This window comes from Bos grunniens, chromosome 2, assembly GCF_055505025.1.
Source record: "Bos grunniens cultivar Pamir isolate PY7600 chromosome 2, Bosgru_T2T1.0, whole genome shotgun sequence".
Lineage (NCBI taxonomy): Eukaryota > Metazoa > Chordata > Mammalia > Artiodactyla > Bovidae > Bos > Bos grunniens.
In genome coordinates, this window is record NC_141166.1 from 127483261 (window position 1) to 127507772 (window position 24512).

At 37.7% G+C, this 24512-nt stretch overlaps 1 long non-coding RNA gene across 2 annotated transcripts in view; it reads left to right on the top strand.

Annotated features, from left to right (window-relative positions):
• LOC147378718 (uncharacterized) overlaps positions 1 to 24229 on the top strand; it is a 60484-nt gene extending 36255 nt beyond the window's left edge. For both annotated transcript variants that reach the window (XR_015153101.1, XR_015153099.1), the window contains exon 3: positions 22241 to 24229. This is a non-coding gene — a long non-coding RNA (uncharacterized LOC147378718). The remainder of the gene's footprint in view (positions 1 to 22240) is intronic.
• Positions 24230 to 24512: the final 283 nt, after the last annotated feature.

Genomic DNA, 24512 nt, shown 5'->3' on the forward strand with positions numbered 1-24512 from the left:
TGCCACAGGTATACATGTGTTCCCCATCCCGAACCCTCCTCCCTCCTCCCTCCCCATACCATCCCTCTGGGCCGTCCCAGTGCACCAGCCCCAAGCATCCAGCATCATGCATCGAACCTGGACTGGCAACTCGTTTCCTACATGATATTTTACATGTTTCATTGCCATTCTCCCAAATCTTCCCACCCTCTCCCTCTCCCACAGAGTCCATAAGACTGTTCTATACATCAGTGTCTCTTTTGCTGTCTCGTACACCGGGTTATTGTTACCATCTTTCTAAATTCCATATATGTGCGTTAGTATACTGTATTTATGTTTTTCCTTCTGGCTTACTTCACTCTGTATAATAGGCTCCAGTTTCATCCACCTCATTAGAACTGATTCAAATGTATTCTTTTTAATGGCTGAGTAATACTCCATTGTGTATATGTACCACAGCTTTCTTATCCATTCATCTGCTGATGGACATCTAGGTTGCTTCCATGTCTTGGCTATTATAAACAGTGCTGCGATGAACATTGGGGTACACGTGTCTCTTTCCCTTCTGGTTTCCTCAGTGTGTATGCCCAGCAGTGGGGTTGCTGGATCATAAGGCAGTTCTATTTCCAGTTTTTTAAGGAATCTCCACACTGTTCTCCATAGTGGCTGTACTAGTTTGCATTCCCACCAACAGTGTAAGAGGGTTCCCTTTTCTCCACACCCTCTCCAGCATTTATTATTTGTAGACTTTTGGATCGCAGCCATTCTGACTGGTGTGAAATGGTACCTCATAGTGGTTTTGATTTGCATTTCTCTGATAATGAGTGATGTTGAGCATCTTTTCATGTGTTTGTTAGCCATCTGTATGTCTTTTTTGGAGAAATGTCTATTTAGTTCTTTGGCCCATTTTTTGATTGGGTCGTTTATTTTTCTGGAGTTGAGCTGTAGGAGTTGCTTGTATATTTTTGAGATTAGTTGTTTGTCGGTTGCTTCATTTGCTATTATTTTCTCCCATTCTGAAGGCTGTCTTTTCACCTTGCTAATAGTTTCCTTTGATGTGCAGAAGCTTTTAAGGTTAATTAGGTCCCATTTGTTTATTTTTGCTTTTATTTCCAATATTCTGGGAGGTGGGTCATAGAGGATCCTGCTGTGATGTATGTCAGAGAGTGTTTTGCCTATGTTCTCCTCTAGGAGTTTTATAGTTTCTGGTCTTACGTTTAGATCTTTAATCCATTTTGAGTTTATTTTTGTGTATGGTGTTAGAAAGTGGTCCAGTTTCATTCTTTTACAAGTGGTTGACCAGATTTCCCAGCACCGCTTGTTAAAGAGATTGTCTTTAATCCATTGTATATTCTTGCCTCCTTTGTCGAAGATAAGGTGTCCATATGTGCGTGGATTTATCTCTGGGCTTTCTATTTTATTCCATTGATCAATATTTCTGTCTTTGTGCCAGTACCATACTGTCTTGATAACTGTGGCTTTGTAGTAGAGCCTGAAGTCAGGTAGGTTGATTCCTCCAGTTCCATTCTTCTTTCTCAAGATCGCTTTGGCTATTCGAGGTTTTTTGTATTTCCATACAAATTGTGAAATTATTTGTTCTAGCTCTGTGAAGAATACTGTTGGTAGCTTGATAGGGATTGCGTTGAATCTATAAATTGCTTTGGGTAGTATACTCATTTTCACTATATTGATTCTTCCAATCCATGAACATGGTATATTTCTCCATCTATTAGTGTCCTCTTTGATTTCTTTCACCAGTGTTTTATAGTTTTCTATATATAGGTCTTTAGTTTCTTTAGGTAGATATATTCCTAAGTATTTTATTCTTTCCGTTGCAATGGTGAATGGAATTGTTTCCTTAATTTCTCTTTCTGTTTTCTCATTATTAGTGTATAGGAATGCAAGGGATTTCTGTGTGTTGATTTTATATCCTGCAACTTTACTGTAGTCATTGATTATTTCTAGTAATTTTCTGGTGGACTCTTTAGGGTTTTCTATGTAGAGGATCATGTCATCTGCAAATAGTGAGAGTTTTACTTCTTCTTTTCCAATTTGGATTCCTTTTATTTCTTTTTCTGCTCTGATTGCTGTGGCCAAAACTTCCAAAACTATGTTGAATAGTAATGGTGAAAGTGGGCACCCTTGTCTTGTTCCTGACTTTAGAGGAAATGCTTTCAATTTTTCACCATTGAGGATAATGTTTGCAGTGGGTTTGTCATATATAGCTTTTATTATGTTGAGGTATGTTCCTTCTATTCCTGCTTTCTGGAGAGTTTTTATCATAAATGGATGTTGAATTTTGTCAAAGGCTTTCTCTGCATCTATTGAGATAATCATATGGTTTTTATTTTTCAATTTGTTAATGTGGTGTATTACATTGATTGATTTGCGGATATTGAAGAATCCTTGCATCCCTGGGATAAAGCCCACTTGGTCATGGTGTATGATCTTTTTAATGTGTTGTTGGATTCTGATTGCTAGAATTTTGTTAAGGATTTTTGCATCTATGTTCATCAGTGATATTGGCCTGTAGTTTTCTTTTTTTGTGGGATCTTTGTCAGGTTTTGGTATTAGGATGATGGTGGCCTCATAGAATGAGTTTGGAAGTTTACCTTCCTCTGCAATTTTCTGGAAGAGTTTGAGCAGGATAGGTGTTAGCTCTTCTCTAAATTTTTGGTAGAATTCAGCTGTGAAGCCGTCTGGACCGGGGCTTTTGTTTGCTGGAAGATTTTTGATTACAGTTTCAATTTCCATGCTTGTGATGGGTCTGTTAAGATTTTCTATTTCTTCCTGGTCCAGTTTTGGAAAGTTGTACTTTTCTAAGAATTTGTCCATTTCTTCCACGTTGTCCATTTTATTGGCATATAATTGTTGATAGTAGTCTCTTATGATCCTTTGTATTTCTGTGTTGTCTGTTGTGATCTCTCCATTTTCGTTTCTAATTTTGTTGATTTGATTTTTCTCCCTTTGTTTCTTGATGAGTCTGGCTAATGGTTTGTCAATTTTATTTATCCTTTCAAAGAACCAGCTTTTGGTTTTGTTGATTTTTGCTATGGTCTCTTTTGTTTCTTTTGCATTTATTTCTGCCCTAATTTTTAAGATTTCTTTCCTTCTACTAACCCTGGGGTTCTTCATTTCTTCCTTTTCTAGTTGCTTTAGGTGTAGAGTTAGGTATATGTTTACTTTTAAAAAATAATTTATTTATTTTTTTATGGCTGTGCTGGGTCTTCATTGCTGTGCAATCTTCTCTCTAGTTGTAGCGAGTGGGGGCTACTCTCTAGCTGTGTTGCACAGGCTTCTCATTGCGGCAGCATCTCTTGTTGCAGAGCAGGGGCTGTAGGGCAGGTGGGCTTCAGTAGTTGCAGCACGGTGCTCAGTAGTTGTGGCTCCTGGGCTTCAGAGCACAGGCTCAATTGTGGTGGTGCATGGGCTTAGTTGCTGCATGGAATGTGGGATCTTCCTGGATCAGGGATTAAATCCGTGTCTCCTGCACTGGCAGGCAGATTCTTCACCACGGAACCACCAGGGAAGCCCTCATGTGTTTACTTCTAATTTTGCTTAGGCTGACTGCTTTGTCTGATTCTATTTACTGTTTCCACTTACTGGAATGAAGTGGGCAGAACACCCCACCCTGAGGGATCTATTAGGAGATTCCCCTCTTTTCTTGTATGTTTCAGTCATGAAGCAACTGTCCTACCTCTCTGTCCTAAGATGCAGGGAATCTGTTGCTTCTCTTTGGGTAAGATGTAGGCATCGTGGAAAGGCTGATCATTATCCATGCTCCTTTGTTTGCCTCCTGGTCACTTCCGCATCTGAAATATTGGGTCTTTTTGTGTGCAAGTGTTTGAAGCTTCTCCCACCTTAAAACAAACAAACAAAAAACAAACTTTCTTCTACAATTTTTTTTGGAATATAAGTGCTCAGTCATTTCAGTCAGTCTGACTCTGCAACTCATTGGACTATAGCCCGCCAGGCTCCTCTGTCCACAGGATTCTCCGGGTAAGAATACTGGAGTGGGTTGCCATGCCCTTCTCCAGGGGAACTTCCCAACCCAGGGACTGAATCCACGTACCCTGTACCTCCTGCATCGCAGGCAGATTCTTTACTGCTGAGCCTCTGGGGAAGCCCATTTTGGAATCTAGTTTAATATATCTTAGTATTGTTTGTGTTCTACAGTGTTGTCCCTACAGACTATTTTATTCCCTTTACCCTAACAGGCAATATTCCTAAGGCCTCTTTACAAGACTCCTTGAATGCACTGATTTTTAAGGAGACAATATAATAGTTGAGAATATAATGTTGCTACTTACTATGTGATTATGGAAAGTTGTTAATGTCAATTTCCTATTTGTCAATATTGGTATAATTACAAAATATAACTCATGAGTGTTAAATGGAATGTATCAGAGCCTGATACATAGGAGGCAGTCAGTACAATGTTTGTTATTAACAGTATCTTACACTTCTTCCTCAGGCTAGAAGTAATTTGAATTGGAGTTGATAAAATTTGGTTAGAAAATAACTTGCTAGATTTAAGTAACTCTGATATGCAGGATTTTGAATAATGATTGGATTTATAGATTTTCTGGATTGTCTTTTCAGTACACTGTCTTTTCATTTTGTTGGCCATAAAATCATGGGTGATATATATACACACACACACACACATAGTATATGTATAATGTATATGTCTATTAATACATAATAACTATTTGAGTTTTTTTGGTTCTAAGTAGTAGAAACAGTCTTTGAAAAAGGACTTTTTTAAAGGATAAAACATCACTCACAGAACCAAAGGAAGAGATCAGTATTTTGCACCCTGTTCCATAAATATCAAATTTGGCCACTGTCAATATTCTATTCAATACTATAAAAGGAAAATGAAATGAGTGTTAACTTACACAATGCACATATGTACATATGATAATACATATTCAGAAAGTGGGAGAATAAACATATAGGCTAGAGTTCTCATTTTTGCAGATAGACAAGGTAAATTTCATTTTGCTTTTCCTCTACCTATTCCATGTTTCTCTTCCATTTGGACAGGATCCTGGTTTTCTTGGTAGATTTTTCTTAGTGATATGATCCAATCCTTCATTTTTAATAGGACTCAGTGGTCCTTTCTGTGTATGCTTGAAGCACATTCACTGATTATCATTACTGTACAACAATCCCCCTGAGTTCTATCCTAATTCTTCCCAATCCCGACTATAGAGCAGAAATCCTGTTTATTCTTGATAGTCAATATCAAACAATAGCATAGCTGTAATTTTAAACTCTTTGCCTAGAGACAGGATAAAATCAAAATAATCAGGATACAGCCTCTGTTTCTCACTCAGAGAAACCATTATTGTGTTCATTAGTATACACATATCTTCCTTGGGTACTAAAACTTATAGAAAAGCAAATCTCTGGGCTCAAAAGCAAACAGTTGTCATGAAGAATACTAGATACAATTATAGGAGCCTTGCCTGCCCTGTTTCCCCTTCAAACTAAGACTTGCACATTTTTGAGAAACAGAACCATGTGTATCAGTCATTGATTTAGAGAAAATAACACATCCTGTAAGTCAGCATACCAAACTTACAAAAGTCTTGTCTGCAAATTGATAATGCAGCTAAGTTTCCAATAAGGCATTTGGCTATTCTATAGGATTATTTCCTGTGGACATCAGCTTGCTAATTTAAAAATGTGAAGCTGGTACTTTAGTTGAAGGCAGTATTTTATGGGTTGCTTCCTTGGCAATGAAAAAGTCACAGTTTAATTGAACAATTACCAGATAGCTGCTTGTTTCCTTAAGACATCATGTTTGGCCACTACTGCTGGTAAATTGGACATTAATAACAATGACTCACATTCACACTCAGCTTATACATCTGGGTTATTAAGGCTCCATTTATGGGGACTGATGTTAGAATGAGGTACAAATATTTTCATGATCTGGGCATTTTCCAAGTATTCTACTCACACACTTTTCTCCAAGCCTCCTTTCCTTCAATTTTTTAATCATCTTACCAATTCTTTACCATCTAGCCAGATATTGGCCTCTAACTGCCCAAGAATCGGAGTAAATTCTTGCCTTTATGGTAGAGTACCAGAAAGTATTCTGCCAAATGCTTTGTCCAGTGGGAGTATTTAAAGTGTTATTTGTAATAATTCAAAGGTTTCAGTAATCTCTCTTAATACTGAGACTATGTGAACATACGGGTATGTCTCTGTATATGTCTGTGTATAAACATGCACCATTAGGATCTAAACAGAACATTATATAATTTAAGAAGAAAATCATAAAAAGGAATAGATTTGGGGCTATGGAATCAGAGAATCTAGTAGATTGTGTTTCTATTAGTAGAACCAGATGATTTACATATATAAGTAGATGATAGGAAGGCTACTGTTATATTAAAAAGTGAAGAGTAACCTTCTTTCACAGATAGCAAAGAGGCACATTTTGTATTAGCTCACCAGTCTGCCACTCAGTGCATTTTTGACAACTTAGGGTTAACACACCCGAAGGCAGTTTAAGTCCTTAAGAACTACGGAATAAATTCTTTGAATTAATTTTATCCTCTATTCTGGTTCTTATTTTTGAGTTCACAATTTCTTTTAATTTTATTATATTTTTTCTTAAGCTCTAGACCCATTGGCAACTCTTACATGACATAAATGCTTCAAAAGGTTTTAACCTAGGGAAATTTTTTTTTTCTTTTCATGTGAACATATTCTACCATTTTAAGATATTTTGTTTAGAGTAGATGCATTTCAGCTGCACATGTTCAGAAAACCTCTTGTGCCTATCGAAGGAAGAATTCCAGGGCAGAACGATAATACCTATGGTCTCGCTGAGGCTTAGAGTTTTCTTTCCCTTTGAGCTGCGCTTTGTTAAGAAATACTTTCCATATTACAGAAGAACAGGGAAAATGAGATCCCTAGTGAACAGTTTTTTTCTGGTAGCAACTTTATTGAGATAAATGATTTATATTCCATATAATTCATCCTTTCAAGTGTACAATTTAATGATTTTTTCATATATTCCATACCAAACGTATTTCTATTATGATAGTTTTAAAAAATGAAAAAAAATAAAAAATAAAAAAAATAAAAAATGAACCCAAGAAAATGGTGGAGTAGGAAGATGTTGAGCTCACCTCCTCTCCAGAGACACTAAAATTATAACTATTTACAGAGCAACTCTCATCTATGAGAATGAATTGAAAACTAGCAGAAAAGATTTTACACAAGTGAAGAGATAAAGAAGGAATCACAATGAGACGGGTTGGGGGGTGGAGGTGTGGTATAGTCAAGACCCCAAAGCCATATGTGATCCACAAAAGGAAGAATAATCACTACTGCAGAGTTTCTTTGTAAGGACCAAGGAGTCCAAACCCAATATTAAGTTCCCAACCTGAAGGTCCTGCGCTGGGAAGATAGCCCCAGGACATTTGACTCTGAAGGTTAGCCAGAGGGCTATAGGAAACAGATTCAACCCCGAAAGGGCATGCACCCAGAGGCAGTAGTAGAAAAGGACCCTAGTCAGACCCACTTGCTGAACTTGAAGAGGTAGGAGGCAGCTGGGGATGTAGATGCATTTTGGGGAGATACCGTGAGGGCACTGCACTAGGAAGCACATTTTGGAGTTCTCCCTGCAGCCTTTTAGTGCTGGGGGATTACCCACAAACCAGCGGGCCAGCCTCAGCCCTGGGTTCCCCTGGGGCTTGTATCCAGCTGCACAGGGATCCAGCTCTACTCATTAGCAGGTCAGGAAACTGTGAGTAAAAATATTTAAACATTTGTTGGTGTCAAATGTCTGTAGACAGGAAAGTCTATCATTTCTATATTTCTATTATGTATGTAGTTTTTGAAAACAAAGCAAAAATACATTGTAGCACCCTGTCTACTCTAATTTTCACTTGATTCTACTGTTAAACTTTTAAGGACTTCCATGGGGGCCCAGTGGTTGAGACTCCATGCTCCCAATGCAGGGGCCCTGGTTCAATCCATGGTCAGGGAACAACTAGATCCCACAGGCGGCAACTAAGAGTTCTCATGAGGCAACTAAAACCTAACACAGCCAAATAAATAAGTAAATATTTAAAAACTTTTATTTTTTATTTTTTCCCCATCCTGAACCCTCCTCCCTCCTCCCTCCCCATACCATCCCTCTGGGTCGTCCCAGTGCGCCAGCCCCAAGCATCCAGTATCATGCATTGAACCTGGACTGGCATCTCGTTTCATACATGATATTTTACATGTTTCAATGCCATTCTCCCAAATCTTCCCACCCTCTCCCTCTCCCACAGAGTCCATAAGACTGTTCTATACATCAGTGTCTCTTTTGCTGTCTCGTATACAGGGTTATCGTTACCATCTTTCTAAATTCCATAAATATGCGTTAGTATACTGTATTGGTGTTTTTCCTTCTGGCTTACTTCACTCTGTATAATAGGCTCCAGTTTCATCCACGTCATTAGAACTGATTCAAATGTATTCTTTTTAATGGCTGAGTAATACTCCATTGTGTATATGTACCACTGCTTTCTTATCCATTCATCTGCTGATGGACATCTAGGTTGCTTCCATGTCCTGGCTATTATAAACAGTGCTGCGATGAACATTGGGGTACATGTGTCTCTTTCCCTTCTGGTTTCCTCAGTGTGTATGCCCAGCAGTGGGATTGCTGGATCATAAGGCAGTTCTATTTCCAGTTTTTTAAGGAATCTCCACACTGTTCTCCATAGTGGCTGTACTAGTTTGCATTCCCACCAACAGTGTAAGAGGGTTCCCTTTTCTCCACACCCTCTCCAGCATTTATTATTTGTAGACTTTTGGATCGCAGCCATTCTGACTGGTGTGAAATGGTACCTCATAGTGGTTTTGATTTGCATTTCTCTGATAATGAGTGATGTTGATCATCTTTTCATGTGTTTGTTAGCCATCTGTATGTCTTCTTTGGAGAAACTTTTAAACTAAATACTTTTGATTAGAGTGGTTAATATTAAAAGGTATTTTCATGTTAATGAATTAATAACTTAATTTCTAAGTCAATGTTTTAAGATTTCTAAAATGGAACATGATTTTATACCATTTTTTATTTAGAGAAACTGCTTTAATATTTAAGTTAAGCCAGAAAAATTAATTCAAATTCTAGAAAGTCAAGTACCTTAAGCTTTGTAAGGCAATTTTCTCTTAAAGGTTAATATAATTTAAAAGTTATTTTTTTGTCGCTTAATTTTTTTTATTGTATTGTATTTTTTAACTTTACAATATTGTATTGATTTTGCCATATATCAACATGAATCTGCCACAGGCATACACGTGTTCCCCGTCCTGAACCCTCCTCCCTCCTCCCTCCCCGTACCATCCCTCTGGGTCGTCCCAGTGCACCAGCCCCAAGCATCCAATATTGTATTTTAAATTATATTTTTAAGGTTATAATTTAACAATTTAGATCTATCTACCAATATTTACTGACATATTTTACATTTATTTTGCTCATTAAGGCAGTAAAGGTACATAAATCTGGTATTCATAAAAGTGTTGATATTTATAAAGCTCAAAGAAGTAATCAAAATGTGAAAGCAATGCAAGCAAATAAATTACAATGAAAAGAAAAAAAATTGTACAATTTGCTTATATAATAAAGTAAAATAGAAAATTCCACAGGTTATCTAGTTTAACTAATTTTTACAAGTGTGAATTATTTATGGTCTATGTAAGTAGACAAGCATACAGGGAACAGTAAAATCCTGACTTTATTTTGGACTGTTGCCTTAAGTAATAAATATGAAAGAAAACTGCTGTAGCTTTAAACAATTTACAGAGGCTCTCTGAGTAACTGTATCTCACTGCCTTCTTCCTCACTTGCTTGTTATCAATGAAGAGGGAAGTGTGGTCAGAATTCAGAGCTACATCAAGGTTGACAGGGAATGCCTCAGAGATCCAGCACTATGAGGCAGACATTTTTAAAAAAATTCCTCTTTATAAAACAATCACAGTGCGTAGATAGTAGTCATCCAATAAATATTTCTAGTGATTAATGAACAGGTTGGGAGTGAACTCCAAGGACCCTTGACAATTAGATTATGAGCTGCCTCTAGCTCCCATCAAAGAGAAAGAGGCTTTGGAGCACATACTTGGCATTATCCCTGGTGAGAAGTTTATTTTAAAAATGCTTCCTTTTAATAAAAGAAAGTTTCAAATGAATTTTTTTATAGTTTGTCCCACACATGAATTTTTCTTTCAATGATTAAGTAGTAATATCAAGAGCAGTAAGGTTAATAACTTTTCTGACTTCAGAACAATTTAAAAAAGAAGCATATTTACTCATCCTCCTATTAAAATTTAGATCACTGCTGTAAAAAAGATGTATGCTCTGCATTTACGAATTACAGCCCTCTCCTTAGACAAATAGTGCAACTGTACTTTATCATAATTTTACGAAGTTGAGTAATGAATAGACTTTTGTGTTTCTTTCCACTTCCTAAGGGTCTGTCCTTTCTTTTACAGTTTCTTATCAAGGCCAGCAGACATCCTACATCTGCCTTCAAACCCTTAACAGGGGTTTGAAGTTAAGAGGTGCTTCGTATGGGGTTATCTCGCTCTGCTTCTTGCAGCCTAAGTCAAATAGTTCGACTGTAAAAAACACTAAAAATAAATAGTATATTGTCTCGTGCCTTCGCTTTCTCTTCCTTTTCTAAATAAGAGCTGCATTGTATGGCATGTCTGTGGAATTTATAGTTTCCTACCATGAAAGAAGTGCTAAGCAGATCTTTACTATTCTTCAGATATCCTGGATAGTTCAAACAAATGTGGCATTTGTATTTGGAAGCAGCTACAACTTTAAGTGAGTGAAGTGATTTGGTAGAATATTTTGTAAAATTTCAAAAGTATTTTTTCATTCTTTGACATAAGTCATTCTGTCCACTCCTGAATTAAGACAGAAAACTGGGAAAACAGCATAGCTAAAAGCTCTTGTGTAGGACTACTCAGTGTTGGGAATTATCCCGAGAAGTTTTAAATCAGTCTACCTAGTTGAGTTCAATCCTGGAAATCATTCAGAAAAAAGATCAAAGAAATTATTGATTTTCCTAGCAAATGTTTTTTTCCTCTTTTACTTTTTTTTTTTAGTTTTTAGTGGTATTCTATTAATGCAAGCAGCATCTGTTTCTCTTAGTACAGGCATCTGTGACTAGCCTTAGGAGAGGTAGTCTGCATCAGGAGGGGTTTATATATGCTCTAGTTCTGGTTCCTTCCTGGCTAGCCATCATCCCCCAACCCCAGGGCACATTAGTGTCTCTTGCAGTCTGCTCTTCAGTGAGGTGAGAAGACAAATCTCTCTTCTGTCTGTATGAAACAGTTGTCGCCATGTATCTGTACATATTTTGAAGTGTAATTTTCTATATGAATATTAGTAAGTAAAGGTAATGGCAACCCTGAACAGTATGGTCATTGTTTTTGTCCATATGGATCTGCTGGTAAGGCACCAATATTTGGCAGGTCCTTTGAGGAAGGGTGTGATAAATGCAGCCCTAAGAAGAGTGCTGTCATATGTCATCCTGAAAAAAAAACAAACAAACAAACAAAAAAAAACCCTCTCCTCAGCAATCCAGGGCTGAAACTCATCCCTGACTTCAGGCACCTCAGAAGGAAAAGGTGCAATGGTGAATTAATGGGAAAAAAAAATCACAAGAAAGACTATGTGATAAGCGGCCTGATGTATACTTTTCTTCTTCCCCTTTTCTCGAAAGGCAGGTTGTATATAGACTCAAGCTTTCATAGCTTGTTCAAGTAGGAATTACCCCATTTGTAGCATATTTTGGTGCTGCATCTACATAGTATGCATTTAACTAGGTCAAGTGATTTCTCAGTGAACTCTTTATTCAAGAGTTAGATCCAAAGGGAGCCAAACAGATGGTATGTGTGCATCTGGCCTTCTCTTACAGGGTGGTAAACAATTACCAATCCTACCAAGTCTATCGTTGATTCTATCACTATTTTTAAAGCAAATGTCCTCAACCCATTTGTTATACATACTTACATAATTTAAGTAAAAAAATTTTTTTATAACTAAGATTTTAAAAAAGCTTCAGTGATAAGCAATTTTTTTTTTTTTTAAAGGCAGGATCCAAGAGATTTAAAGTCTAGTTTAATGATCGTCATTTCCCTTAAGGTCTTCCTATGTGAGACAAAGGGATTGGATTAACTGATTTCTCCTTGAGACGTTTCTCCTATTAATTTTGCCTGAGTCTTTTAATTAGTTTCATGGTCTCTACTTTAAAACCTATATAGCTTGTAGGAGAAATTTTTATCCAATTAGGTAGTGGAAACTCTTACTAGGTGGGGAGGAGGGCAGGTGGGAAGAGCTCAGAGAAGGCAAGGGATATGGCAATGAATTTAGGGCAGTTCTATGGTTATTAAAAGGTCAATCTTATGGCTCTGGTAGAAAAAGTGATTTAAAAAATACAGAAATTTCTAAACAGAAAAGCTAAGTCAGAAAAATTTCGGTGCTAATGCTACTCCTGGTTTGTTCCTTTCCTAGGTTTATGACCTGTGTTAGTGATTTCTGATTTGTTGCTCAGCTTCTGCTTCCTCTCTGTTAGGGAAAGTAGAGCAGGATTTTTCAGAGACTCACATGGAATGTTCTCTGGCAGTATAGTGGAGGAAGCAAAGCAAAACTGATGTAACAGTAACTAAGTAGCCAGACAAAGGTGGTCCCTTTCTCCTGCGTCATCTCTCTTTATTTCCAGCCTATCTCAAAAGCTCTGTCCTGGATCACTCTCTCTGTGAACCTCACTGATTTCCTTTGATGCCTAGGCTATTTCCTTTTCACTGACTTGGGAAGTTTTCTTCTTGTGAATCCCATTAGGATTACTAACCAATAGGATAGCAGGCGTGGCCTCTGCTTAGCTGCTCTTCAGGGCCTTTGCTCTTAGGCACTGTGGTTGGACCTTCTGGCCCTCAGAGAGTGAGTGCGCCTGCCTTACTGTTACTAGGACCCTAGTTTTCCCACCCTAGGCTTCAGAGCCCTCACTCCCACGTGTGAACAAAGCAACAATTCAAGAATATCAAACAGTACTGCCACCAATGATGAAAATCAATAGCTATTATGTAGAGGAGGAAGAGATATACTTGAAAAAATTCTTTGAGACCTAACAGCTGGAGTAGAGAGCTGGAGGATTTTTGAGATGGTGGTAAAAGGGAAGGGCTGTCACCGGGGTTCCAGGCAAGATTGTGTGTTGGAAAAATTTGACTTTGGTATGACCCCATTTATCTATTGGACTTGTCTTTATCAATTTTATATTTTTATTCCAAATCTTTCCTCCTCTCCCAATGACCAAGTCCTTTAGTTCTTTAAAATTTACTAATTTAATCATCAAAAAAATCTCTTATCACCTGTTTTCAGTTATAACTGTTTTCTTCCCTGTTTCATCAGTACTCCTATCTACAAGATTTGCTTATCTCAGTCATTCATTGAAGTTAAGATGGCAATAACTGGTAGAATTATTCTGCCAGGAGAATATTTCATTATAGAAGAGAACACTACCAATGTGAATAAGACTCTAATTTACAGATTTGTGTCCATAGGAGATTCTGGGTGTGTGAAAGCTTTCTGTGCCTCTTTCCCTATCTCAGGGGGTTGGCCTATCCCTCTGGGTTGTATCCTCCTCAGGTAGTTTCCAAAGAAAGAAAATACATGAAATGGACATTGCTATGAAACATAACAGTTCACATGCATGCCTGACTCCTCTTCACATTTCCAGGTAGTTCCACACCCTTTCGTCATTAACCTTGCCAGTCTTGGCAGTTCTATTGGTAAGATAAAAGGAAATCATTCCAGACTTATTGCTCCTATTCTAAGATGTGGGTTAAATTGACATAAGCTTTCCAATATTTATTTTGTGAATGAAGATTACTCGGTTAAGGTTTTATTCATAACTATTAATATTTACTTAGAATGGCCTGGAATCTGTACATTACTTTGTTTACAGTTTGAAAATTTGAGCATTTAACATTTCCTTTTATTTCCAAGTAGAGTCTTAGAGGGATTCTGACAATTTTTATTATAAAAATTTGGGCTATGATATTTCTGGTAAAAATAATCCCACAATCTGCTATATACTTCACATGCTGCTGCTGCTGCTAAGTCGCTTCAGTTGTGTCCGACTCTGTGCAACCCCATAGATGGCAGCCCACCAGGCTCCCCCATCCCTGGGATTCTCCAGGCAAGAACACTGGAATGGGATGCCATTTCCTTCTCCAATGCATGAAAGTGAAAAGTGAAAAGTGAAAGTGAAGTCACTCAGTCATGTCCGACTCCTAGCGACCCCATGGACTGCAGCCCACTAGGCCCCTCCATCCATGGGATTTTCCAGGCAAGAGTACTGGAGTGGGTTGCCATTGCCTTCTCCATAAACTTCACATAGGACCTTTTTATTTTTCAGTTATCCAAACTGAGCAAATTATAAAACTCACCTGTGATTCAGTTTCTTTAGATGAGGTTAGGAAGATTAAATGTCAGGATGAAGGCAAATCATTTGGTATAAGAGAATATCTAGCTATTATTATTAAGAACTGGTTAATATTATAATTTTCCATTAAGAAAACTGTATTAAATAAAACTATACCATGCTTGTGAGTATATTTAATTACTGGATGTAAAGTACTTTAGGGAAAGCATTCAACTGCATTTGAGAAATGCATTATAATGATTAAAAGTATATGCTAATTTGAATATTTAAAGAGGAAATAAAAATGTTATTAAATATTATTACATTTCCATATACCATAGGGATGCATAAGCATTTATTATCTTCACTTTGCTAGTATAAAATTTGCACAACTTCAGGCTTCTCTGTACACCATAACTTAGAGATTCATTAAGGACTTAATAATATCATGGTACAAATGTGGGACAGAGACAAAACAGACAAAACTTGGGGAAAGAGAAAGAAGACAAAGAAGGGGGAGAAAAATGAGGTATGTTTTATAGGATATTATTTCAAGAACTTGCCTCAATAAGGAATTAGTATTGAAACAAAAAATTATTTGCATAAGTTTATCTTTTAATATGCAGATTTTCCCTTGTGGCTAAGATAGTAAATAATCTGCTGGCAATGCTGGTGACCCAGGTGTGATCCTTGGGTCAGGAAGATCCTCTGAAGAAGAGAATGGCAACCCACTCCAGTATTCCTGCCTGGAAAATCCCATGCACAGACCTGGTGGGTTACATTCAATGGGGTTGCAAAGAGTTGGACACGACTGAGCGACTAAAACTTTCACTTTTCACACTTGTAACTACTAATCTTAATATGAATATATGTTATACAAAACTCTTAATTAATAAGTGGTAAAATATTTTAGTTATGTTAGAATAATAAAATACTAGAAAGGAAAAGAACATAGATATATAATCCAATATAAGGATATTTGCTTTCCAAAGCACTGATTTTGCATTTTTTTGATTTTTTTCCCAATGTGAACTTTATTTTGTCTTTGAAGATATCAAATATTAAGAAAAGCATAAATAAAACAACTGTTCAACTCTAAATTAAGGTATAATTGTCATTTGTATCCTGATTTTCATTATTTCTAAATATTTCTACTAAATTTGTGTACTCTTATTTACAAGCCTTTTGAAAAAGGAAACTGAGAGGATACAGTTTACCTATATCTATGTAAATTTTCCCTGCAATCTTGATTCCAGCTTGTGCTTCTTCCAGCCCGTGTTTCTCATGATGTACTCTGCATAGAAGTTAAATAAGCAGGGTGACAGTATACAGCTTTCACTACTCCTTTCCCAATTTGGAACCAGTCCATTGTTCAATGTCCATTTCTAACTGCTGCTTCTTGACCTGCATACAGGTTTCTCAGGAGGCAGGTAAGGTGGTCTGGTATTCCCATCTCTTTAAGAATTTTCCGCAGTTTGTTGTGATCCACACAGTCAAAGGCTTCAGAGTAGTCAATGAAGCAGAAGTAGATGTTTTCCTGGAATTCCTTGCTTTTTCTATGATCCAACAAATGTTGGCAATTTGATCTCTGATTCCTCTACTTTTTCTAAATCCAACTTGAACATTTGGACGTTCTCAGTTCACTTACCATTGAAGCCTAGCTTGGGGAATTTTGAGCATTACTTTGCTAGCATGTGAGATGAGTGTAACTGTGTGGTAGTTTGAACATTCTTTGGCATTGCTCTTCTTTGGGATTGGATTGAAAGCTTTTCCAGTCCTGTGGCCACTGCTGAGTTTTCCAAATTTGCTGGCATACTGAGTGCAGCACTTTCACAGCATCATCTTTTAGGATTTGAAATAGCTCAGCTGGAAATTCCATCACCTCCAAATAGCTTTGTTTGTAGTGATGCTTCCTAAGACCCACTTGACTTTGCACTCCAAGATGTTTAGCTCTAGGTGAGTGATCACACCATTTTGCTTATATATGTCATTAAGATCTTTTTTGTATAGTTCTTCTGTGTATTCTTGCCACCTCTTCTTAATATCTTCTGCTTCTCTCAGGTCCATACCATTTCTGTCCTTTATTGTTCCCATCTTTGCATGAAATGTTTCCTTGCTATCTCTAATTTTCTTGAAGAGCTCTCTAGTCTTTTCTGTTCTATTGTTTTCCTCTATTTCTTTGCATTGATCACTGAAAAAGGCTTTCTTATCTCTCCTTGCTATTCTGTGGAGCTCTGCATTCAGATGGGTATATCTTTCCTCTTCTCCTTTGCTTACCACTTCTCTTCCTTTCTCAGCTGTTTGTAAGGCCTCTTCAGACAACCATTTTGTCTTCTTGCATTTCTTTTTCTTGGGGATGGTTTTAATCACCACCTCTTGTACAATGTTATGAATATCCGTCCATAGTTCTTCAACCACTCTATCAGATCTAATCCCTTGAATCTATTTGTCACTTCCACTGTATAATCGTAAGGGATTTGATTTAGGTCGTACATAAATGGTTTACTGGTTTTCCCTACTTTCTTCAATTTAAGTCTGAATTTTGCAATAAGGAGTTCATGATTTAGCCACAGTCAGCTCCTGGTCTTGTTTTTGCTGACTGTATAGAGCTTCTTCATCTTTGGCTGCAAAGAATATAATCAATCTGATTTTGGTATTGACTGAAATCAGTGATGTTCATGTGTAGAATCTTCTCTTGTGTTGTTGGAAGAGGGCTTTTGCTATGACCAGTCCATTCTCTTGGCCATACTGTTAGCCTTTGCCCTGCTTCATTTTATACTCTAAGGCCAAATTTGTCTGTTATTCCAGCTATCTCTGGACTTTCTACTTTTACATTCCAGTCTCCTATGATGAAAAGGACATTTTTTTTTAAATTGATGTTAGTTCTAGAAGGTCTTGTAAGTCTCCATATAACTGTTCAACTTCAGCTTCTTTGGCTTAGTGGCTGCGGCATAGACTTGGATTACTGTGAATGGTTTGCCTTGGAAATTAACAGAGATTATTCTGTCGTTTTTGAGATTGTACCCAAGCACTGCATTTCAGACTCTTTTGTTGACTGTAAGGACTACAACTTTTCTTCTAAGGATTCTGCCCACAGCAGTAGATATAAAGGACATCTGAATTAAATTCACCCATTCCAGTCCATTTTAGTTCACTGATTCCTAAAATGTTGATGTTTACTCTTGTTATCTCCTGTTTGACCACTTCCGATTTACCTTGATTCATGGACCTAACATTCCAAGTTCCTATGCAATACTGTTCCTTATAGCGTCAGACTTTACTTTCACTATCAGAGACATCTACAACTGGGCATTGTTTCTGCTTTAGCTCAGCCTCTTCATTCCTTATGGAGCTATTTTTCTGCTCTTCTCCAGTAGTAGATAGGGCACCTATCAACCTGAGGAGTTCATCTTTCAATGTCATATCTTGCTGCCTTTTCTTTTTTTTATTTATTATTTTATTTTTAAACTTTACAATATTGTATTGGTTTTGCTATATATCAACATGAATCCGCCACAGATATACATGTGTTCCCCATTCCGAACCCTCCTCCTTCCTCCCTCCCCATACCATCCCTCTGGGTCGTCCCAGTGAACCAGCCCCAAGAATCCAGTATCGTGCATCGAACCTGGACTGGCGACTCGTTTCATATATGATATTATGCATGTTTCAGTGTCATTCTCCCAAATCATCCCACCCTCTCCCTCTCCCACAGAGTCCAAAAGACTGTTCTATACATCGGTGTCTCTTTTGTTGTCTTGTATACAGGGTTATTGTTACCATCTTTCTAAATTCCATATATATGCGTTAGTATTGGAGAAGGAAATGGCAACCCACTCCAGTGTCCTTGCCTGGAGAATCCCAGGGACGGTGGAGCCTGATGGGCTGCCGTCATGGGGTTGCACAGAGTTGGACACGACTGAAGTGACTTAGCAGCAGCAGCAGCATACTGTATTGGTATTTTTCTTTCCTGGCTTACTTCACTCTGTATAATAGGCTCCAGTTTCATCCACCTCATTAGAACTGATTCAAATGTATTCTTTTTAATGGCTGAGTAATACTCCATTGTGTATATGTACCACAGCTTTCTTATCCATTCATCTGCTGATGGGCATCTAGGTTGTTTCCATGACCTGGCTATTATAAACAGTGCTGCGATGAACATTGGGGTACACGTATCTCTTTCAATTCTGGTTTCCTCAGTGTGTATGCCCAGCAGTGGGATTGCTGGGTCATAAGCAAGTTCTATTTCCAGTTTTTTAAGGAATCTCCACACTGTTCTCCATAGTGGCTGTACTAGTTTGCATTCCGACCAACAGTGTAAGAGGGTTCCCTTTTCTCCACACCCTCTCCAGCATTTATTGCTTGTAGACTTTTGGATTGCAGCCATTCTGACTGGTGTGAAATGGTACCTCATAGTGGTCTTGATTTGCACTTCTCTGATAATGAGTGATGTTGAGCATCTTTTCATGTGTTTGTTAGCCATCTGTATGTCTTCTTTGGAGAAATGTCCATTTAGTTCTTTGGCCCATTTTTTGATTGGGTCATTTATTTTTCTGGAATTGAGCTGCAGGAGTTGCTTGTATATTTTTGAGATCAGTTGTTTGTCAGTTGCTTCATTTGCTATTATTTTCTCCCATTCTGAAGGCTGTCTTTTCACCTTGTTTATAGTTTCCTTTGTTGTCGAGAAGTTTTTAAGTTTAATTAGTTCCCATTTGTTTAGTTTTGCTTTTATTTCCAATATTCTGGGAGGTGGGTCATAGAGGATCCTGCTGTGATGTATGTCGAAGAGTGTTTTGTCTATGTTCTCCTCTAGGAGTTTTATAGTTTCTGGTCTTACATTTAGATCTTTAATCCATTTTGAGTTTATTTTTGTGTATGGTGTTAGAAAGTGTTCTAGTTTCATTCTTTTACAACTGGTTGACCAGTTTTCCCAGCACCACTTGTTAAAGAGATTGTCTTTAATCCATTGTATATTCTTACCTCCTTTGTCAAAGATAAGGTGTCCATAGGTGCGTGGGTTTATCTCTAGGCTTTCTATTTTGTTCCATTGATCTATATTTCTGTCTTTGTGCCAGTACCATACTGTCTTGATGACTGTGGCTTTGTAGTAGAGCCTGAAGTCAGGCAGGTTGATTCCTCCAGTTCCATTCTTCTTTCTCAAGATTGCTTTGACTATTCGAGGTTTTTTGTATTTCCATACAAATTGTAAAATTATTTGTTCTAGCTCTGTGAAGAATACCATTGGTAGCTTGATAGGGATTGCATGGAATCTATAGATTGCTTTGCATAGTATACTGATTTTCACTATACTGATTCTTCCGATCCATGAACATAGTATATTTCTCCATCTATTAGTGTCCTCTTTGATTTCTTTCACCAGTGTTTTATAGTTTTCTATATATAGGTCTTTAGTTTCTTTAGGTAGATATATTCCTAAGTATTTTATTCTTTTCATTGCAATGGTGAATGGAATTGTTTCCTTAATTTCTCTTTCTATTTTCTCATTATTAGTGTATAGGAATGCAAGGGATTTCTGTGTGTTGATTTTATATCCTGCAACTTTACTATATTCATCGATTAGCTCTAGTAATTTTCTGGTGGAGTCTTTAGGGTTTTCTATGTAGAGGATCATGTAATCTGCAAACAGTGAGAGTTTTACTTCTTCTTTTCCAATCTGGATTCCTTTTATTTCTTTTTCTGCTCTGATTGCTGTGGCGAAAACTTCCAAAACTGTGTTGAATAGTAGTGGTGAAAGTGGGCACCCTTGTCTTGTTCCTGACTTTAGGGGAAATGCTTTCAATTTTTCACCATTGAGGATAATGTTTGCTGTGGGTTTGTCATATATAGCTTTTCTTATGTTGAGGTATGTTCCTTCTATTCCTGCTTTCTGGAGAGTTTTTATCATAAATGGATGTTGAATTTTGTCAAAGGCTTTCTCTGCATCTATTGAGATAATCATATGGTTTTTATTTTTCAATTGTTAATGTGGTGTATTACATTGATTGATTTACGGATATTGAAGAATCCTTGCATCCCTGGGATAAAGCCCACTTGGTCATGGTGTATGATCTTTTTAATGTGTTGTTGGATTCTAATTGCTAGAATTTTGTTAAGGATTTTTGCATCATATTCATCAGTGATATTGGCCTCTTGCTGCCTTTTCATACTGTTCATGGCATTCTCTAGGCAAGAATGCTGAAGTGGTTTGTCATTCCCTTCTCCAGTGGACCACATTTCATCCAAACCCTCCACCAGAACCCATCTGTCCTGAGTGACCCTACACGGCATGGCCCATAATTTCATTGAGGTAGACAAGGCTGTGATCCATGTAATCAGTTTGGTTAGTTTTCTGTGATTGTGGTTTTCATTCTGTCTACCCTCTGATGGATGAGGACAGGGGGCTTCTGGAAGCTTCCTGATGGGAGGGACTGGCTGTGGGGAAAACTGGGTCTTCCCCTGGTGGGCAAAGCCATGTTTAGTAAATCTTTAATAACATTTTCTCTTGGTGAGCAGGGACTATGTTCCCTCCCTGGCCTGAGGCCAAACTATGGTAGGGGTAATGGAGACCTCCTTTAAAAGGATTTATGCCAACAGCTCCCAGGACTGTTGTAGTCAGTACCCCAAAACCCGTGGCAGGCCACTCTCAACCACTCCTCCACCAGAAACTCCCTTGCACACACAGGCAATTCTGGCTCAGTCTCTTGTGGGGTTAAATATCAATAACCTCAGATATGCAGATGACACCACTCATTGCATAAAGTAAAAGGGACTAAAGTGCCTCTTGATGAAGGTGAAAGAGGTAAGTGAAAAGGCTGACTTAAGACTCAACATTCAAAAAAGGAAGATCATGGCATCCAGTCCCATCATGTTATGCCAAATAGATGGGGAAACAATGGAAACAGTGACAGACTTTATATTCTTGGGCTCCAATATCACTGCAGATGGTGACTGCAGCCATGAAAATAAAAGAGGCTTGCTTCTTGGGAGAAAAGCTATGATGAACCTAGAGAGCATATTAAAAAGCAGAGACATTATTTTGCCAACAAAGGTCAGTATAGTCAAAGCTATGGTTTTTCCAGTAGTCAAGTACAGATGTGAGAGTTGGACCATAAAGAAGGGTGGGTGCCGAAGAACTGATGCTTTGAACTGTGGTGTTGGAGAAGACTCTTGAATGTACCTTTAATTGCAAGGAGATCATATTATTCAATCCTAAATGGAATCAATCCTGAATATTCACTGGAAAGACTGATGCTGAAGCTCCAATACTTTGATCACCTGATGCGAAGAGCTGACTCATTGGAAAAAACCCTGTTGCTGGGAAAGATTGTGGGCAGGAGGGGAAGGGAACAACAGAGGATGAGGTGGTTTGATAGCACCATCAACTCAATGGGCATGAGTTTGGGCAGGCTCTGGTAGATAGTGAAGGACAGGGGGGCCTGGTGTGTTGTAGTCCATGGGGTCACAAAGAGTCAGACATGGCCAAGAGACTGAATAACAACAATGTAAATTTTACGATTAAATAAATCATATAATACAGATGCTGCAATACATCAACATTTTTAATACTTGTGCTATTGTTCAATGTGAATACATTTTAAGTATTTATCTAACTTATCCTCCCTTTTTGGATATTCGGGTTAATTTAATTTTCCTGGTATAAAGAAAAATCCATAAATTTTGCATTACTACTCTTATGTCCTTAAGATAAATTCCTGGAAATGGAATTTTGGGTCACATAGTAAGCCTATTTTTACATCTATACCTATATCATTATTATTAATATCTATTTCTGAATCTGTGCTTCCCAGGTGGTGCAGTGATAAAGAATGCACTTGCCAATGCAGGAGACTCGGGAAACAAGGGAAAATGCAAGGAAATTCCAGAGAAATATCTACTCCTGCATCATTGACTATGCTAAAGCCTTTGTGTGTGACTGTGTGTGTCACAATAAACTGTGGAAAATTCTTAAAAAGATGGGAATATTAGACAACCTTACCTGCCCCCTGAGAAACCTGCATGCAGATCAAGAAGCAACAGAACCAGACATGGAACAATAGGCTGGTTCCAAATGTCAAGGCTGTATATTGTCACCCTGCTTATTTAACTGCTATGCAAAGTACATCATGCAAAATGCTGGGCAGGATGAATCGCAAGCTGGAATCAAGATTGCCCGGAGAAATACCACAACCCCAGATATGCAGATACAACTCTAATGGGAAAGTGAAGAACAATTAATGAGCCTCTTGATAAAGATGAAAGAGGAGAGTGAAAAAGCTGGCTTAAAACTCACCATTCAAAGACTGAAGATCACGACATCTAGTCCCATCACTTCGTGGCCAAAAGATGGGGAAACAGTGGAAGCAATGACAGACTTTATATTCTTGAGCTCCAACATCACTGCAGACATTGACTGCAACCATGAAATTAAAAGAAACTTGCTCCTTGGAAGAGAAGCTATGGAAAACCTAGACAGCATATTGAAAAGCATAGACATTACTTTGCCAACAAAGGGCAGTATAGTCAAAGCTATGGTTTGACTAGTAGTCATGTATGGATGTGAGAACTGGACCATAAAGAAGGGTGGGTGCCAAAGAATTGATGCTTTGAACTGTGGTGTTGGGGAAGACTCTTGAGAGTCCAGTGGACTGCAAGGAGATGAAAACAGTCAATCCTAAATGAAGTCAACCCTGAATATTCATTGGAGAGACTGATGATAAAGCTGAAGCTCCAATATTTTGGCTACCTGATGCAAAGGACTGATTCACTGGAAGACTGATGTTGGGAAGGAGTAAGAGCAAGAGGAAGAGGGACTGACAGAGGATGAGATGGTTGGATGACAGCACCAATTCAATGAACATGAGTATGAGCAAATCTGGGAGATAGTGAAGAACAAGAAGCTGCAGTCCATGGGGTTGCAAAGAGTCAGACACAACTTAGAGACTAAACAACAACAACATGAGACATGGGTTCGATCCCTGGGTCAGGAAGATCCCATGGAGGAAATGATAACCCATCCCAATATTCCTCCCTGGAGAATTTCATGGACAAAGGGTCCTGGCAAAAATTTGGACATGACTGAGCACGTGTGTGTGAACATTTCTGAATCTATACCTAAATCTATAACTACATAAACATAAACAAACAATACTTCAAAAAAAATTACAGCATTTCTATACCCATCAATATAATATGACAAAGCAGTGGATACTTCCTTTTGGACCTAATTAATTAATTTTTTCTGTTCTGAAGTTTTAAATGTTTGTAACATTTCACCTATTTTTGTTTATCTTTATGGTTTCTGCCTTGGTATCATGCCTAGGAAAACTTCCCCTTACTTGACTGAACAATAATTCTATTTTCTTTACATGCAGAAAAACACTTTTCATGGCTTCCCCAGCATAACAAATTTAATTTGTATCACAGAAACAGCTAGGCATAGATGGAAATAGTACTCTTACTTTTTGGTAGATTAACTGGGGAATCTCCAGTTAGGAAATTTTAGTTCAATTGATGTAACATTTATCCATATATTTAAAAAAATACTAGGTGGATCAGAATACTTTAATTGGATGAGATAGTTAAGTGGGCGTAAATTATCTTACATGGTTTCCCCTACCCTAGACTCTACTCTTAATGGACAGTTTGGGTTTTGTGAGGTGGAGAAAAGGGAAGTTAATGTTAGGGACAGAGTAAAAGAATAGAAGAGTAGCATTCCGTACTGGGAGTAAAAACATATATAAGGGAAAGGAAATGTTTAAGAAACATTTGATTTCATTAAAAAGGTATCAAATCTTGCATCATGACCTCAATCATTGAATTTTACCAGTTAATTTTTCATACTGTGTGACTGTTCAGATAACACATAGTCCTTCAATACTTGGACTTAGGAGTCCAGATACTCTGTCTCTCCCATTCCCTACTACTTTAAAGTTGAATGTGTGAATTTTTAAAAAATTGTGACTAAATACTCTCATTTTCTTAATTTGGAAAATTTAGAGTAGGTTAGGATTTAAAGTTCTCTTTCGAAGAAGAACAACTTTAAAATTTAAGAAAAATATCAATGTTCATGCTCATTATCCT